Source organism: Podarcis gaigeae (assembly GCF_964106915.1).
Source record: "Podarcis gaigeae genome assembly, chromosome: 3".
NCBI lineage: Eukaryota > Metazoa > Chordata > Lepidosauria > Squamata > Lacertidae > Podarcis > Podarcis gaigeae.
In genome coordinates this window covers 102,856,989-102,875,674 of record NC_139680.1, presented here as the reverse complement: position 1 = coordinate 102,875,674, position 18,686 = coordinate 102,856,989, and the positions used below count along the sequence as shown (strand labels likewise).

At 44.7% G+C, this 18,686-nt stretch overlaps 1 long non-coding RNA gene across 3 annotated transcripts in view; it reads left to right on the top strand.

Moving 5' to 3' along the window:
• Positions 1-3,276: 3,276 nt before the first annotated feature.
• Positions 3,277-18,686, top strand: part of LOC310842135 — a 44,541-nt gene continuing 29,131 nt past the window's right edge. For 2 of the 3 annotated variants that reach the window (XR_014562910.1, XR_014562911.1), the window contains exons 1-3: positions 3,277-4,023; positions 12,336-12,513; positions 16,242-16,299. This is a non-coding gene — a long non-coding RNA (uncharacterized lncRNA). Of the gene's footprint in view, positions 4,024-7,557; positions 7,882-12,335; positions 12,514-16,241; positions 16,300-18,686 lie in introns of those variants that run through there. The other variant, XR_014562912.1, reaches the window with a different exon arrangement.

Here is an 18,686-nt window from a genome sequence, read left to right as displayed (position 1 = left end):
GAATTATGCATGATGTTTAGAAAGTGACCAGGGAGACGTTTTTCTCCCTCTCTTGTTATACTACAGCCTGGGGTCATCCAATGAAGTTGGCAGATTCAGGGGAGATGAAAGTAATAATAAATAACAACAACAACAACAACAACAACAATTTATTATTTATACCCCACCCATATGGCTGGGCTTCCCCAGCCACTCTGGCCAGCTTCCAACAAAATATTAAAATACCGTAACACATCAAACATTGAAAGCTTCCCTAAACAGGGCTGCCTTCAGATGTCTTCTAAAAGTCTGGTAGTTGTTGTTCTCTTTGACATCTAGTGGGAGGGCGTTCCACAGGGCGGCTGCCACTACCAAGAAGGCCCTCTGCCTGGTTCCCTGTAACTTGGCTTCTCGCAGTGAGGGAACCTCCAGAAGGCCCTCGGTGCTCGACCTCAGTGTCCAGGTAGAACAATGGGGGTGGAGACGCTCCTTCAGATATACTGGACCGATGCCGTTTAGGGCTTTAAAGGTCAGCACCAACACTTTGAATTGTGCTCAGAAACATACTGGGAGCCAATGTAGGTCTTTCAAGACCAGTGTTATGTGGTCTCGGCATGTTTCTCTTCACACAGCACAGTTACACTCTGGAAGAAGTGGCAGTGCCTGCCAACTTGGACAGCGTTAAATTCGAGCTCTGTGAGGGAATCAACCAACAACTCTCAGCACACTTAACAAACTACGGTTCCCGGGTTCTTTTGAGAAGCCAGTGTGTAGCATGGGTTGCCAGCTTCCAGGAGCCACACAGAGGAGGGTGGGAGAGAAGGGAACGGACAGAGTACACATGTGCATTCAACTGCCTAATGGTGTCCACGTCGCCCAGGAAATCGCAGCCACAGAGATAAGAAAAGAAGAGTGTCTGAAGAGGTCACTCCCTGGTTCACATGGAGAAGGCATTTTTAGCAGAGCTCAGCAATGGAAGTGTGCAGCTGTATTGAGGCAGCACCAGGTGCTGACATTTTGTGTCCCGAACAAAGTTGTGCCCAGGGCAACCACCCCTGTGACCCCACCAAACACTATGCCACTGGGGGAAGCTATGATGATAATAATAATAATTTATTATTTATACCCCACCCATCTGGCTGGGCTTCCCCAGCCACTCTGGCCGGCTTCCAACAAAATATTAAAATACCGTAATACATCAAACATTAAAAGCTTCCCTAAACAGGGCTGCCTTCAGATGTCTTCTAAAAGTCTGGTAGTTGTTTTTCTCTTTGACATCTGGTGGGAGGGCATTCCACAGGGCGGGTGCCACTACCGAAAAGGCCCTCTGCCTGGTTCCCTGTAACTTGGCTTCTCGCAGTGAGGGAACCGCCAGAAGGCCCTCGGCACTGGATCTCAGTGTCTGGGCTAAATGATGGGGGTGGAGATGCTCCTTCAGGTATAACGGAGGCCGTTTAGGGCTTTAAAGGTCAGCCCCAACACTTTGAATTGTGCTTGGAAACGTACTGGGAGCCAATGTAGGTCTTTCAAGACCGGTGTAATGTGGTCTCGGCGGCTGCTCCCAGTCACCTGTCTTGCTACCGCATTCTGGATTAGGTGTAGTTTCCGGGTCACCTTCAAAGGTAGCCCCACATAGAGTACATTGCAGTAGTCCAAGCAAGAGATAACCAGAGCATGCACTACTATGGCGAGACAGTCTGTGGGCAGGTAGGGTCTCAGCCTGCATACCAGATGGAGCTGGTAAACAGCTGCCCTGGACTCAGAATTGACCTGTGCCTCCATGGACAGCTGTGAGTCCAAAATGACTCCCAGGCTGCGCACCTGGTCCTTCAGGGGCACAGTTACCCCATTCAGGACCATGGAGTCCTCCACACCCGCCTGCCTCCTGTCCCCCAAAACAGTATTTCTGTCTTGTCAGGATTCAACCCCAATCTGTTGTTGATGACTGTTAAAAGCAGTGTGAAGAGCACTTCAAGTGTACAATGCGGCAGATGTGGCCCACTGTGGCACAGCCCACTCACATCCACCCTCCCATCTCCACAGCAGCTGTGGAGAATCCTGGGCTGCACATGGGAATGGCAGTCAACACATGAGGCAGCGCATTGTAAGAATGAGCAATCCCTGCCCCCTGCGAGATTGCATCTTGATTCCCTTTCTGCAGCCGTGCCTCCTACGCTGCCAGTTATGTGTATGAACGAGGCCACAGGAATCTTCTTCTGTTCATGCACCCTTGGAGCTTGGCCTGCTACTATTCATAGGAATTTTATTGGAAAACTCTCTGGTTAAGGTTAAGGCACCCAACAAAGCAGAATGCAAGCGTTCATTTAGCAGCTGCTTTATCTGAGGCCATCAGACATTGGCAGACGGTTCAAGGACTTATTCAAACCTCATCAGGCTCATCATCAACCTTCGCATGAGAACTGTTTGTCCTGTGTGGAGCAACATGAAAACGAAACTCATGCATGTCTAAGAACATAAACACATGTAAATGATTTTGACGCATGAAGCGCGGCTTTTATTCCTGCAATGTCTTTAATTACGGATCTGTGAGAGACCTGCCCAAATGTCGCACTGAGGCAGATGAAGAGCTACATTCCTTGGCAAATGCACCCAATTAAGAAGAGGGAGATGAGTCACTGTCAAGTTTGACTCCCAAATGAGGACACAATGGTTGTATTGTTCATTGGCTGGAGGCTTGCTAATTGCTACAAGAAAGAAGCCCAACAAACTTTTATTCACTCTTGTGGAGTCAGAGGACCACCCTGAATTACATAGGGTAGGAAAGGAGGAACGAGCATGAGCTCCTTCTGTAAATGGCTTAATATGGCTCCTTCTGCCGTATTAACCAGTTGGTCCCTTACCTTTCTCACCCTGTTCTGGCCACAGAGATCCATGTGATGGTCACCTCCAGACTTGATTATTGTAACTCACTCTTGAAGCTGGGCTGTTCTTGAAGCTGACCCAGAAACTCCAGCAGGTGCAGAATGCTGCGGCGAGGCTCCTTACAGGGTCCTTGCCGTGGGGTCGCATTCATCCAGTGCTTTACCAACTACACTGGCTCCCGGTGGAGTACAGGGTCAGGTTTAAGGTGCTGGTTTTGACATTTAAAGCCCTATGCGGTCTAGGACCCACGTACCTACAGCATCAGTCAGGGACTGGGGTAGCGTGCTACATTATGATCATTATTACTGAGGAACAAAACAAATAATTACACATGCTTAAGATGAATCGCAATTTACAAACAGTTTTTGGAGATTGCAACCAAGCACAGATTTGGCTGGTTAAGATAATTTTTTTTATTTATCTGATCTCAAAGCCTCTTACAAAAGACATAAGGCACGTTCGAGACATACTCAAAACAAAACAGCACCAAATTAAAACCACAATAAAAAAAAACAAAAAATAAAAAATCAATGCACCACTTTAAAAATAAAACACCAGCTGGGGTTACAAGAAGCCACATCTTTTCCATGACTGGGAATAAGTTCAACACACACAAAGCAGGAAAATGAGATTTATGCTTTCATGAAACCAATCCTTCGATTTGGCAGGCAAATGCAGAAGGTGGGGAGGGAATCAGCATTCTCCTGCCAACTGAATGGGGGTTTTCATCCATACCCAACTTTCTAGGATCTAGCTATATAAAATTAAGATTCCTCTAATTAATCATAACAGCTGGAACACGCCAACAGGCATCCAAAGTCCATTTCCCTCGCATCAATCTCCGAGGAGGCAGCCAGTACCTTAAGATGTTTCCAAGGCCCTGTCTACCAACTAGGGTTTCATAGGCCCTATTGGTTCCCATGGCAACATATCACTGGCCTTTGCCTAAGAAAGAAATGGAACAGGCCAGGCTAGGTTAGTCATATATCTTACTTTACAGTCCTCTGTTTGAAGGGTTGCCAGTTCTCCATTTGAAGAGCTGGTGGGTCCAAGTCCCGTTTAAAGATGAAGAATAGTGCAAAGGGAGAGCAGAGGCCTTTACGCTGCACATCAACTATTACCACAAGTGGACACCAGCTGAGTAGCCACACAGCTCACCAGGTAACAGCTTCCTCCACTCTAACGGCATGTAATATTGCAATACAGGGTTGCATGTGGACATATAACTCAGCATGCGCAACTGTTATGTAACCAATGTCCCCTTATCTTTTTTTCAGTGATGCATTTCCACTTTATTGGCAATGTGTCAGTGGCTACCTTAGACCATACTTGTCCAGATTGTCTTCCCTTTGCCCAGCTCAAACTCTTACAAGAACAGATATACAGAGTTGTGTGGGATCTTGAGGTCCTAAGAGTTGCCACCCGAAATATATATATAAAATAAAAAATAATTGTCCAGTAGCACCTTAGAGACCAACTAAGTTTGTTCCTGGTATGAGCTTGCACACGAAAGCTCATACCAAGAACAAACTCAGTTGGTCTCTAAGATGCTACTGGACAATTTTTTAATATATTTCTATTGCGTCAGACCAACATGGCTACCTACCTGAATCTAGGGTTACCACCTGTCCCTAGAAAAATGGGATCGTCCCGTTTTGGGACAAAAGTGTTCCCGGTCCCATTTAGACTTCAAACGGGATGCCTTTCTTCCCATATTCAAGCTCAGGCAGCCGAAAATGGCTATAATAATAATAATAATAATAATAATAATAATAATAATAATAATAATTATTATTTATTATTTATACCCCACCAATCTGGCTGTGGAGGAGAATCTTGAGAGTCCCATGGACTGCAAGAAGATCAAACCTCTCCATACTGAAGGAAATCAACCCTGAGTGCTCACTGGAAGGACAGATTGTGAAGCTGAGGCTCCAGTACTTTGGCCACCTCATGAGAAGAGAAGACTCCCTGGAGAAGACCCTGATGTTGGGAAAGATGGAGGGCACAAGGAGAAGGGGACGGCAGAGGACGAGATGGTTGGATAGTGTTTTCGAGGTTACCAGCATGAGCTTGACCAAACTGCGGGAGGCAGTGGAGGACAGAGGTGCCTGGCGTTCTCTGGTCCATGGGGTCACGAAGAGTCGGACACGACTAAACGACTAAACAACAACAACAACAATCTGGCTAGGTTTCCCCAGTCACTCTGGGTGGCTCCCAATAGAATATTGAAAACACGATAAACACATCAAACATTAAAAACTTCCCTAACCTGGGCTGCCTTCTGATGTTGTCTAAAAGTCAGGTGGTTGATGATTTCCTTGACATCTGATGGGAGAGCATTCCACAGGGTGGGTGCCACTACCAAGAAGGCCCTCTGCCTGGTTGTGTTGCTGTTGGTGTGGCTGAGGAGGAGCTTGGACCAGAGTTGAGCGACAACAGAGACCTCCTCTCCCTCTTTCCCCCCCTCTCACTGGTGCTCCTCTGCAGCTGCTACCTGCCAGGCTAGGATGGTGCAGGCCCAGCGCTGCTTTGCCCCCTCTGCTGCCCCGGTTTGACATCTCCTCCTCCCTCTTCTTTGTCCATGCTCAAGTCTCTTTCACCACCAGCATCGGCAAGAGGCTGGAGCAGCAGCTCAAATTGCCCATGAGAGCTGGCCGTCTACCCCTGGCCCCTGTCCATCTATGTGAGTCGAGGGGGAAAATGGGGCTGGGGTGGTGAGAGGCTGAATGTGGGGAACCCGCCTCCCATGGTGTCATGGGAGTGTGTGTGTCCTCACCCCGCCAACCTGTCTTTTATTTTGCCTGACCAAAGGTGGCAGCCCTATCTAGTCACAAACCCCACCCCAACCCACAACAAGAATGTGAAAAAGAATTGCAATGATTTCACAAGATTACTTGACATTGCAGGCCACAATCCAGAGAAAAATAAGCCACACTTAAGTTCCAGAGGGCCAGTTGGTTGTAACCAGTTTTGGAGTGACTTTAGCACAGGCATTTCCAAACTCGGCCCTCCAGATGTTTTGGGACTACAATTCCCATTATCCCTGACCACTGGTCCTGTTAGCTAGGGATAATGGGAGTTGTAGACCCAAACCATCCAGAGGGCTGAGTTTGGGGATGCCTGCTTTAGCATAACTAACTTTCTTTCGACTTTGGGCCATAAATTTCAAGCAGCGTTGCATCTAGACTGGGATATCAGAGAGGTAGGTCATATATTTAGCAGGACACAAATTAAATCAGGGGTTTGGAGACCTGTGAACTACAATCCCCATCGCCTCCAGCCAACATTGCCAATGGTCAGGGATAGTGGGAGTTATAGCCCAAGCATGTCTAGATGTCTGATATCTTCATAGGGCAGTCGGGTACCATCTCAGTGACCTATCAGCACCTGGTGAAACAAATATAGTTTCACCTTTTTCCTATTACCTTTTGGGATACCAGCTAAGAAACTTAAAGAGCACGCCTGCCTGGAAAGTTCCAAGGCAGGGGTCAGCAAACTTTTTCAGCAGGGGGCCAGTCCACTGTCCCTCAGACTATGTGGGGGGCTGGACTATATTTTTTTTTGGGGGGGAGAACAAATTCCTATGCCCCACAAATAACCCAGAGGTGCATTTTAAATAAAAGGACACATTCTACTCATGTAAAAACACGCTGATTCCCAGATCATCTGCGGGCTGGATTTAGAAGGCGATTGGGCCGGATCCAGCTCCCGGGCCTTAGCTTGCCTACCTGTGCTCAAAGGGCTTTTGCAGTGGAGGTGGAAAATTCTGAGTGTGAAATCATCCAGCACTTTCAGTGATGAAACAAAATACCGCGCCACCAGTGATTGGAAAGGAAATGACTCTTCCTCTTTGTTGAGTCTGCCAGTCAAGTAGAGAGGAAATTAGGTCAGACCAAGAAGGAAAAGAGACAAGTATTTGGAGATCTCTTGACCTTTAAAGAAACACACCAGCGGCATGAAAAGCTCACTCTGTTGTAGGAACAGGAGTTAGTTTAACGCAGAAGGGGGCATTCAGAAATGCTGCTTGGATTGAAGTAACTTTCCTGATGGCTGTTTAGAAGATGTGTTCACTGTGTCCTTTTAAGATTTATTTTCTGGGTTTCAGGGTGCTGTATGGAAGGAGCATACCCACTTATTGTCTGAACCAAAGTTTGGTTTCAGGAAGATGTCCCTATAAGACCAATACAAGCTTCCTATAGGGTTCTTATGTTCTTATAGGGACATCCAGGGTGCTTTCCAGACAACCTGTTTCTTGATCCATTTGCAGGGAGATTAGACAGTGTTGGCTATTTAATTGTAATTCTGATTTGCTTTTGGGGAGGTTAGATGACACTGTGTCAAACCCCAAGTGTTATCCCACAGTTTCCACTGCATATTCCTGTCACTTTCCAGGTCACAAAATGTCTGATATTTTGAGGAAACAGGAATAGTGCAAGACCACCCAACTGACTATAACTGCACAACCTGAATTTTCAGGTATGTGAGTAAATCCCACCTGAAAATAACTTAATTATTGGGCCTTTAGGAGCAGCTTGATCATCAGATGCTAGCAAGTCATAACACTTATCTCTGCAGCTTGGAGAGCTCGATGTGCTGGTTTCAGGACACCAGGTTGCTATAAATAGGAGCGGAGCAAGTTTTTCATTTAGGTTTCATAGCCACAGGAGTATAACCGTTGCACTTCTCTTGCAGAGCAAAAGGCTCAGAACTGCTATCAAAACTATTTCCAGCAGCATCAGTCTGCAGATGTAGCCCAGCATGTCTTCTGAAATGCATCATGATTCATTCACAGGTGGACAGGTGTGTCTTGGAGCAGATGGGGTTTTAGCAATTAAAGAGACAGGAGCCCTGTTAAAATTATTCACATCATCCTGGAGATATACTTAAAAGCAAACTAGTGATTGAAACCATGATTCCATTTGTCTAAAAACATAAAATACACACACGTGGCTATTAAATGTAAATTAACTTTGTTGCAAGGCTATGGCAAATAATCATTAAAAGTTATATTAGCCAGTATACTGTGTGTATTTACTCAGAAGCAAGTGTCGTGGAATTCAGTGAGGCTTTCTTAGTGGGAATAAGTGTGCAGTCTTAAAGAAGCTTTAACTGATTAAAATAGTACACCAATTTAATTAAGGCAGCAGATTTCACATTAAAAAGTTGTTTTTAATGCAGCTACTTATAAAAAAACCCTACAGATGGTAATGACCATATTAAAAAGGAATTACCCCTTCTCTCATATAGCAGAGAATGCCTCTTCTAAGTTGGCTGTTATAACACATAATGTATTATATATATTAAAAAAAATATGTTTCATGCTTTGCTCATTTGCCTGTGTGCAAATTTAAAATAGATTAATCAACTCCATTTTTTTAATTTGTGTGGATAATGACATTACATAGTTTAGTCACTAGGTGGCACTGGACTTAGCTGCATTGGGTGGAGTCAGGAACTTCCTGTTGCTGCTTTCTTGCAGCTGGGGCAGATGAAGGCGTCTGGTTGTGCTGCTGCAGATGCACCATGGTGTTTTTGTCCCTGCTCTCCTCGCAGCCATCATTCCTCCTTTGGTCACTGCTGTGGATACATGACTTGACTGCCTGTCTCCAGGCACTCCAGTCGTCTGCAAGGGATTCCCACACGACAGGGTTGATGTTGCCAGCCTTCGTGTCACGGCTGCAGACATCTTTGTAACGCAGAGTTGGTCTGCCAAGGGGCCTGGTGCCCAAAGCCAGCTCTCTGTAAAGCACATCCTTGGGGATCTTGCCATCTTCCATTCTGTGGACGTGACCAAGGCAGCGTAGATGTCGCTGAGACAGGAGTGCGAACACACGAGGAATGAGGGCTTGGGAAAGCACATCTTTGTTGGGGACTCTACCTTCTCATGTGATGCCCAAAACAATACAGTGGTACCTCGGGTTACATACACTTCAGGTTACAGTTGCTTCAGGTTACAGACACCGCTAACCCAGAAATAGTATCTCAGGTTAAGATCTTTGCTTCAGGATGAGAACAGAAATCGTGCTCTGGCAGCGTGGCAGCAGCAGGAGGCCCCATTAGCTAAAGTGGTACCTCAGGTTAAGAACAGTTTCAGGTTAAGAACGGACCTCCAGAACAAATTAAGTATGTAACCAGAGGTACCACTGTACATCTCTCCTTACAGGTGAAGACTGTGAGCTGCCACTGACCTGCCCACCTGCTCAGTCTGCTCCCTAGGTGCTACGTGCTGATGGGCAATTTCTAAGCCCTTCTTGTTCTCCTTTCTTAGAGTCCTTTCTCTATGGAGAGCTCTTCAAACAAGAGGACACGCTCAAAGTAAAGGCAGTCCTCTGACAGCCCTTCAAAGTAGAGGATGGTAAAGGCAAAGGTAAAGGTAAAGGACCCCTGGTTGGTTAAGTCCACTCAAAGGCGACTATGGGGTTGCGGCGCTCATCTCGCTTTCAGTCCGAGGGAGATGGCATTTATCCACAGACAGCTTTCCGGGTCATGTGGCCAGCAGGACTAAATCACTTCTAGCGCAACGGGACACCGTGATGGAAACCAGAGCGCACGGAAACGCCGTTTACCTTCCCACTGCAACGGTACCTCTTTATCTACTTGCACTGGTGTGCTTTTGAACTGCTAGGTTGGCAGGAGCTGGGATGGAGCAACGGGAGCTCACCCCGTCGCGGGGATTCGAACCACCGACCTTCTGATTGGCAAGTCCAAGAGGCTCAGTGGTTTAGACCACAGCGTCACCCTACTGCATCTTCCACTTATTTTACTCAGCTCATTTCTTCACCAACAGCAGGGAATGTCGGCTTCCAAGTTCCTGTGTTTTGCACAGCAACAAGGACAATGATCTTCTAGCCATCAATCCTTCATGGGGGGGGGGGGGGAGCCAGCCATGTGTGTAGTCCATTAAAGCAGTCCTGCTTTGCGGGTTCAATTCCAAGAAAATTTGGCCTTTAGGAAGACAACTCACTGTTTTCTCATAAATAAGCCATGTTGCTTTTGTGCCAAGGCCTTCGGTCATCCCACCCCCTCCAATCTGTGTCCATTTTTTCACTCCTCTGGGGCAGATTGAAATGAAAAGAGGGAGGGAAAAAAAGGCTTAAATTTAGATTCAGGCTTCTGCTGCCCATCACCCGAAAGGAGGCCTTGTTCAGAAACAGTTTCGATGATGTGCATTCTTATCAGATGACAATCCCTCTATTGTCTTTTTGTTCAGAAAATAGAAGGCATATCTTTTCCAAGTTTATCTGAAGGGCAGCCAGATAAGACTTTTGGGGTTTGAGCCCCATGTTGGGCCAAAGATTCCATCATTGCAGTGTGTGTGTGTGTGTGTGTGTGTGTGTGTGTGTGTGTGTGTGTTATACGACCCCTCAGGCTGTCTCTCAGCCCAACCTACCTTACAGGGCTGTTGTGAGGATAAAAAGGAGAACAGGGAGAATCATGGATGACACTTTGAGCAACTTGGAGGGATAGTTTTAAGGGGGGTGGAGAGACAACTTCAAGGAGAAGACCTGATAAGAGGTTTATAAAATTATTCATGGTGTGGAAGACACATTTTGCTTAGGATATTAAAAGGTCTTTCGATATCTGAAAATGCTTAAATGTGTGCCATGACTTTATTACTTGCATTAATAAAAGAAAAGGAAAACAATAGAAATCACCTCCCATCAAATTAAACAAGGATTTGAAATGAATAATAATTCCAGTGATTCTGATTCTGATTACATATGGTTTAATAGTGACTTTCCTTTTAGGAGGCTACTGGATTTATGTATCACTACTAACACCACTACTGCTTGTCTCTCTAAGCTGTATGGGATGTGGTTTCCATTTTTGATATCACAAAGCTTTTCTTTTTTTCATAGGGAGTTGTTTGTTTTCCCTGTTTTTTAATATGTATCTCCTTGGATATACAAAGCAAAGTGCAAATCAATAAAGATTTTTTTTAAAAAAGTCTATAAGGACTGTCTTTTTCAAAGATTGTTATTTCCTATTCTTAAAAAAAAAAATTGGGGGAAAACAGATGGGTCATCAATCTGTAAGAAGAGGAAACGGGCACTTCACATAAGGTTACCAGATTTTTTCCAATGAATCCGGGGACACTCTTCGGCTTCAATTGATTTTGTATGTGGACTCATTTGTAAACCCAGGGACTGTCCCCGGGAAACGGGGACGTCTGCTAACCTTAACAAGAGGAGGGATGAGACCTGCTCATTGGGTAGAAACAAGCTGCCTCTCCAAGACTAGCTTGTTCAAACAGTAAAGAGTATGTTTAGTGAAGTGTGTCTGCAAAATATTTATACCAAAATAGAAAAAGTGAGTTTGCAAAATAAACAGGAAAGCCAAGTCACCTGTCGTCAAAAGCCCATCCTGAAGTTTATCAGAGGATGCAGCCACACTAGCAAAAGTCTTTTGCAGGGAGATCTGATGTTCCAAGGGAGCAGGTTGTGGGTGCTTTGGACCTCCCATTGTTGCTGAACTACAACTCCCATCAGCCCTAGCAAGCATCTCGTTCTCTCCCTTAGTTCTTTGTGCGCAATCAGTTTGAAACATAGACATAAGGGGAGGTGGACCCTGGATGAGAAACCTGCCAAGCCAGCAGCTATTGTGCTAGGTGATTTTAACCCTGGTTAGTACAAAACTGGCAAAGTCACATGTGAACCCATGGGAAGAACAACTTGGGTTTGTTGTTCCCAATGTTGAAATGAACATCCCTGCCCCTAATTGCAGCAGTTGGAGTGGTATCAGAAAGTAATTTGCAGCGATTAAGGAAGTTAGACCTTGCTCTAACTATGCAAGATCCCTCCCACCTCTCTGACCTCTAAGCATTTCCTCGGCCAATTGTGGTTTTGCGTCTTAAAGGGTCAAAGACAGCCATGCATTTTTGGGTAAATCTAAAGCCACAGAGCCACTCCAAAGTGCTAAAGTCCCTGATCTGCCTCAAGATGCCTTGCTAATGGCAAGATCTGGCTTAGAAAAGCAGGAACCTGCTCTGAATCACCCCAATTTGCCTTTGTAATTTGGGGCATGCACAGAGTTGATGGCACGGCCTCAGCTAATCCCAGATGCTCTGAGCTGCCTGTTACTGTACCTTTTGCAGCAAAGAAAGCACCTCACACTCCTCCCCACCGCAGGAGGTTGAGCTAGATGATTATTGGGAACCCTTCCATCTCTACAATTCTATGAATTAAGATATTTGGTGCTTTTGTTACAGCAGGTTGCTCAGGTGTTCCAAAAGGAGCAACTTCAATTCAAGAGTTCAGCTCACCAGTGCTGTTGATTTAAATGCTACCGACAAATCAAGAGACACATGCTGGACAAAGATAGCAACGGCTGGCTCCAGTAAACGGCAAGATGAGATTTAACCACACAAAAATCTAGGGAAAATCATCCAAAAAATTAAAATTAAAATACATGAGGCAATCATGTACTCCATTTTTATTTCCTCTGAGTACTTCATAATCTGTTTTTTATAGCTTTGTCAAACAACCAAGTTCCCAATGGATTTTTACCACCTCCCAAAGTACTGTGGTGGCTCCAAATTGAATTCTTCTTGGTAACCCAGAGATGAAGATGAATCCAAAATACATCCACGGACAAATTTATGGTGGAATTGAACTGTTTTATTTCACATTTGAACCAGGCAAACCACAGGTGGGTTCCTAAAGCATATAAAATATTTTGGCTGCTTTGATTTCTGACAATGTGTTGTTATTTTTCTTTTCTTGTGCTGGATCATCTGGATTCTCCCTTTTCTCTGATGTGCTATATAACGGCTGCATTTGGTGGTGTGTCATAGTTACGAAGAGGGAGCGTTTCTTTTGTTTCATACTAGTTGTTCAGCTTTTAAGAAGAAAAGCCATAAAAACGGTGCTTTTTTCTGGGGGGACGTATACCCCGAAACATTTTGTGAATCTTTGTACTTTTGTCCATTTACTGTATTTATTTTCCCCGATTTAAACTATAAAATGGTGGTTTTCTTGAGACAAAATGAGAGTACCCACTAAACATTTTTAAAGAAAAAAAGCACTGCATAAAAATATATTTAGTTTTGAATAAAACAAAGTAATGTGCTATGGTAAAAGTTTGGTTTTTTTCCATGTTCACGTCTACACTTGATGGAAATGTGGACTTCTGGGGTGTTATGTCACTCTGACCATGGAGCCATTATAGCTTGTAGCCGCTGAAAGCCTTATCCCCCAGCAGGCCTACTGGTTCAACCAGGTTTGTAAATCCCACCATTGCAATCAAAGAATCAGATGGTTGTAGGGACTCTGAAGGGACACGGGTGGCGCTGTGGGTTAAACCACAGAGCCTAGGGCTTGCCAATCAGAAGGTCGGCGGTTCGAATCCCCGCGACGGGCTGAGCTCCCGTTGCTCGGTCCCTGCTCCTGCCAACCTAGCAGTTCGAAAGCACATCAAAGTGCAAGTAGATAAATAGGTATCGCTCCAGCGGGAAGGTAAACGGTGTTTCCATGCGCTGCTCTGGTTCGCCAGAAGCGGCCCTTGACCAATAAAGCAAGATGAGCACTGCAACCCCAGAGTTGGCCACAACTGGACCTAATGGTCAGGGGTCCGTTTACCTTTAGGGACTCTGAAAGCTCATCCAACCCAATCTCCCCTGCCCACCACAGCTGAACTCACAAAAAGACACCAGTGAGCCCCTTTGTTTCTTCTACTGCAACAGACCGACATGCCTAGCCTTCCTGAAATTAATCCAAAGTAAAAACAGGAGAGCTGTTGGGTGTGGGAGAACAGCTCGACCCATTCCTCTGCCTTTCACAGCTCATCCAGAGGTCTGCAAAACCGGCACAGGAAGTTTCCCAACAGCGCAGACATAAGCTGTAGCTTTTGCAAACGGCTACAAATCCCAGTGCGGCTAAAGGCAAATAAATGGAGAAAGGGTAGGGCGAGGGGGGACAGAGATTGGCAACACACTGTGCCTGCCCAGCTTGCTTTCTTGGCCCAATATTCTACAGAAGGTCTGATACTGCATTTCCCACCAGTTGCCACTTCTGAATAGTTTCCCAAAGCAGCTCCATATACCTCGCCCCCCATTAAAAGTATCCGGAGCCTTATTTTAAAATGTAAATAGTCTCCAAGAAATGCCTGCACCTCCCTCGTGATCTTACCCTTTACCAAGCCCCTTGAACTTAATACAATCTGACCGGCTCTTTCAGACCCTCGAGACTTCAGTGTGTGCCTTTGTCATTCTTGCAAAAGAACCGGTTCTCCATCCCATGAGCTTACTTGCTTCGTCACTGCTGCCTGAACACAGTGACTTGGCAGAGACTTTTATAACTTGCCTCCCAGGGTTCCTGAGCAGCGCTTGGCTAAATGAGAGTGCAGAAGCCTTAAGGTCTTCAAACAAAAACATCTTGGAGGTCCCGGGCCACAGGGAAGTTAGGCTGGCCTCAACCAGAGCCAGGGCTTTTTCGGTTGTGGCTCCAATCTGGTGGAACGCTTTGCCACAAGAGACTAGGGCCCTGCAGGACCTACCTGACATCTTTTCGCAGAGCCTGCAAGATGGAGCTGTTCCATCAGACCTTTGGCCAGGGCACAGCCTGACCCCCTACTTTGGTAATTCTTCACAGAACTCTAGCTCAGTGGTTGCCATTAATTTGATTTCAACTGATTTTAAAATGAATTGATTTTAGAATGCTGTATTATTTTACTGTTGTTAGCCGCTCTGAGCCCGGCTTTGGCTGGGGAGGGCGGGATATAAATAAAAATTTATTATTATTATTATTATTATTATTATTATTATTATTATTATTATTAAAGTGGGGAGTCTCAGCCATCTAGGCTTGCCAAGTTCCTTGGAGAATGGTGTCAAGTGGAAGGAGAGGCTGAAAGCTGACAACCTGCACACTGTCCACTCGCTTACGGGACGTGTCAGGATTTGAACTCGGGTCATACAGCTGCAAGCCCGCTGGGATGAAACTAGTAATCTCTTGTAATCAGCACCCTATTTGGTTCTACTCAAATGCCTGTTTCTGCACTGTGCAAATGTTATACGGTGTCAGTGACCAGGGCAGAAACTGACCACTAGGGCACAAAAGTCACTGTGTATCCTAAAGGCCAAAGTTTACTTTCTGATGATAGACATATCTCTCAAGCCAGCTTAAAACAGCACATTATTTGCTTTCTATAAGGACAAGAATAAAGTTATTGCCAGACATTCAGTTTTAATCAACGGCGGGTTATTAGTCTCCCAAGGAAGTAGCTTGGAGTGGTTTGGCTTTCAAGGCAGACTTTGTACCCACCTCCCTAGAAAGCTCCTGGCTTGCAGCTCTGCTCAAGGAGGCTAACTGGAAATCTCAGTTTATTAGTTTGCATTTTAAGCACCGAGCACATTTTCAATGTTGACTCTCTGGAATAAGGCTTTCTTTTTTTTAAAAAAACTGCAGTTAAGTGTTTCCAGATGTAGATTCATGTTCAGACTTTGAAGGAACACTGCAATCTTTGTCTAAGGCTGGGTTGGGGTGCGGGGGAGAGACCAAAGATGAAAGCTTCTTCTTTTTGAAATGAAGCAAACTGAAAAACCAAACTACATAGAGGCTACAAAAGCATGTGTAGCTTCAGCAGATGATCTTGTATGAAATGTGTAGATATTCTGGACTTCAGCGATGGGGAACCCCAAGCCTGCAGATTTCTCTGCCTGGCCTTCAGAATTATCTCCAGGAAACATCTCCTTCCCAAGGCCACAACGTCACTGGCGCCTGCTTCAACCCCCGTGTTTTTGCCTTGCTGGAATGTGCTCTTTGTAGGAATGGATTTAGGCACAAGGAGAGGTTATATTGTTGTTATTTATCCCTCGTGAGATCGGCAGAATACCATACTTTGCAGCTTTAAACTTGGAAACTAAGACAAGGCTGGGTTAACCTTCTAGAAACAATAAACTAGGATGCTTTAAGACAGACTGATTTTCCCTGGCATTACCAATCCCCCCTTAAAAATAACAATCACAAACACATTGTTTTGTGAAGAAGTAAAAGTAATGCTTACTTACATAATCTAGGACTTGAAGCAGCCATTAGCAAAATGAGTATATAACCATCTAAATTACAAAAGTACAAAATCGAAGTTCAAATGGTTTTGCATGAGAAAGCTAAAAAGATCCAAGCCCACATCTCCTTGCTTCTGCAAAGTGCATAATTCATACCTCTCCCTAAATTGAGTCGACACTTCAGGCCACAGAAAGCAGGAGCGACAGATTTGTGCCATAGTGAATGTGATGCAAAGCACATTAGTCAGGAATGTATTTCATAATTAAGGCCAACCCACCCACTGATTGCTAGCTAATCTTGACCTTGGGGTGAAATATATATTCCTTTCCCAAATATGGTGAACAGTGAGGAATTTTATTTTTTTTCAAGCAGCAGCTCCTGGGGGAGAAAAATGAAGGTGGAATATACACCATTACCAGAAAGACAGAAGGTATGTTGCAAACTATGATAGGGGTGTGTGTCTGTGTTGTTTTTTAGTCATTTAGTCATGTTTGACTCTTCGTGACCCCATGGACCAGAGCACGCCAGGCACTCCTGTCTTCCACTGCCTCCCGCAGTTCGGACAAACTCATGCTGGTAGCTTCGAGAACACTGTCCAACCATCTCATTCTCTGCTGCCTCTTTCTCCTTGTGCCCTCCATCTTTCCCAACATCAGGGTCTTTTCCAGGGAGTCTTCTCTTCTCATGAGGTGGCCAAAGTACTGGAGCCTCGGCTTCACGATCTGTCCTTCCAGTGAGTGCTCAGGGCTGATTTCCTTCAAAATGGATAGGTTTGATCTTCTTGTAGTCCATGGGACTCTCAAGAGTCTCCTCCAGCACCATAATTCAAAAGCATCAATTCTTCGGCGATCAGCCTTCTTTATGGTCCAGCTCTCACTATATATAATATCAAACTGAAGCACTTGCAGATAAACCAGTCAGGAAGTGCACTAGAGAAGCTGATTGACCATCGTTATTGATGATGGCATAGACTTTTCGCTGCCTCTGCCTCCAACAAATAGAAAACCAGCCAATAATCAGGGAAACACAGTGGTCTGAACTTCCTACTATCTTGTATACCTGCCTGCAGACTGAACACCCACCTCCACTTGTAAGTGCATTTATGCAAAGGCTGAAGCATGGCATGGGGAAGAGTAGATAGAAAGTTTTTCTATTTCCCTCATTAATATGAGAATTCAGGGCCATGCAGCAAAGCTGACTGTTGGGAGATTGGGGAGAACTATCTTTTTTTTACATAGCTCAAGGAAATGGCTTCCACAAGATGTAATGGTTGCTCCCAACTTGAGAATTAAGAGAAATTAATGGCTACATGCCACAATGCTTTGTGCTCCATCTCAAGGGTCAAATGCCACTTGCCCTACTAGTACCAATTGGCAGCTGCTGCTGCTGCCGCCACGAACACAACAGCACTCTCCCAGAAACTGGCATTCACGGCTAGCCAAGATCGATAGCCCTATTTTCCTCCATAACTATGCTCGGTCCCTTTTAAAGCCATCCCAGTCGACTTGTGGCAAAGCTCAGTTGGCGATTAGAGGAATTCCTGGAAGAGGAATGATGGGAGGATGTTATGTATTTTGTGGGTTTGTTTTCTGTTTTTACTGTAAAGCGTCCTGTGATCCTGAAATGTAAATTTAATAATACCAGTTGCTGGAAACAGCAGGGAGCACCATTGCCCTCGAGTCCTGCTTGTGGGCTTTCCACAGGGATCTATGGTTGGCCACCGTGAGAACAGACAGGCCTTTGGCCTGATCTCGCAGCACTATTCTTATGTTCATTTTCCAGCATCTTTTAAATTGGCTCTACCAACTTGGCAGCCATGTACACCAGTCACCAGCTCTTCCATCATCTCGTACTGAGCAAAGCAGTTAATGCATCTGCTGCCCCATAGTTTATTTTTATGGGTAGGGCTCATAATTGGTTGTTAATGATAAAGCAGGATATTATTTTTTCCTAGATCACTTTGGCAATCAAAGTTGGCCAGCTACTAAAGTTAATTCTTCCAAACAGAAATAGCGGGCTCAAACAGTGCATCACCTCACACTCATTTTGCAATGAAATCCTTTGTATGTTCGCTGCAAAATAGTTTTATTGGGTTCAGTGGGGCTTTTTCATGATGAGGAGGATTGCAGGCTCAGCTTAACTTAAAAGGGACAGCAGCAGCAGCAGCTCTACCATTCAGAAAACCTGTTAGTAATAACTTGATTAATTTTCAGGAAATACGGTGTTTTACAATCAGATCCCAAATTTTTAAGGGCTAGAGAAACACTTTGTTTTAAAACTTGTTATGCACCTTAATACATCCAGTCAACAAAAGTTGATTGAACAAACTTGTTAAAAACGACATGAAATAAACAGAAAGATGCTGAACAAAGGACCAGTTGCTTATTGCCAAGAAGTTCCTGTGTTCAGATGGAATCACTAAGTATCACCTACAAATTGTAAAGTTCAGCTGCTGCCGATGGTAGCGGTAGCAGAGCAAAATGCCCTCTCTACCCACAACCATGCGATTATCCAACTTTTAATTACCCTATTAAGTAATACCGTGAACTCTCAAGCCACTTTGCTACTGTGTTAAGGTCTTCACACCAATGTAATCTTGGACAATTACTACAACGCGGTAAGAATTCTCTCTCTATTTTTTTTTTTTATAATAATTTTTATTAAGGTTTTCCAAATTAAAACAAATCAAAACAAATTAAATCCAATCTATAAACTTTTTGCCAATAACTAGGACTTCCCCTCCCTACCCCCTCTTGTGTTCCAAATCTTCCAAATAAGCAATTAAATTCAACAAGTTCTTATCCCCAAGTTACACTC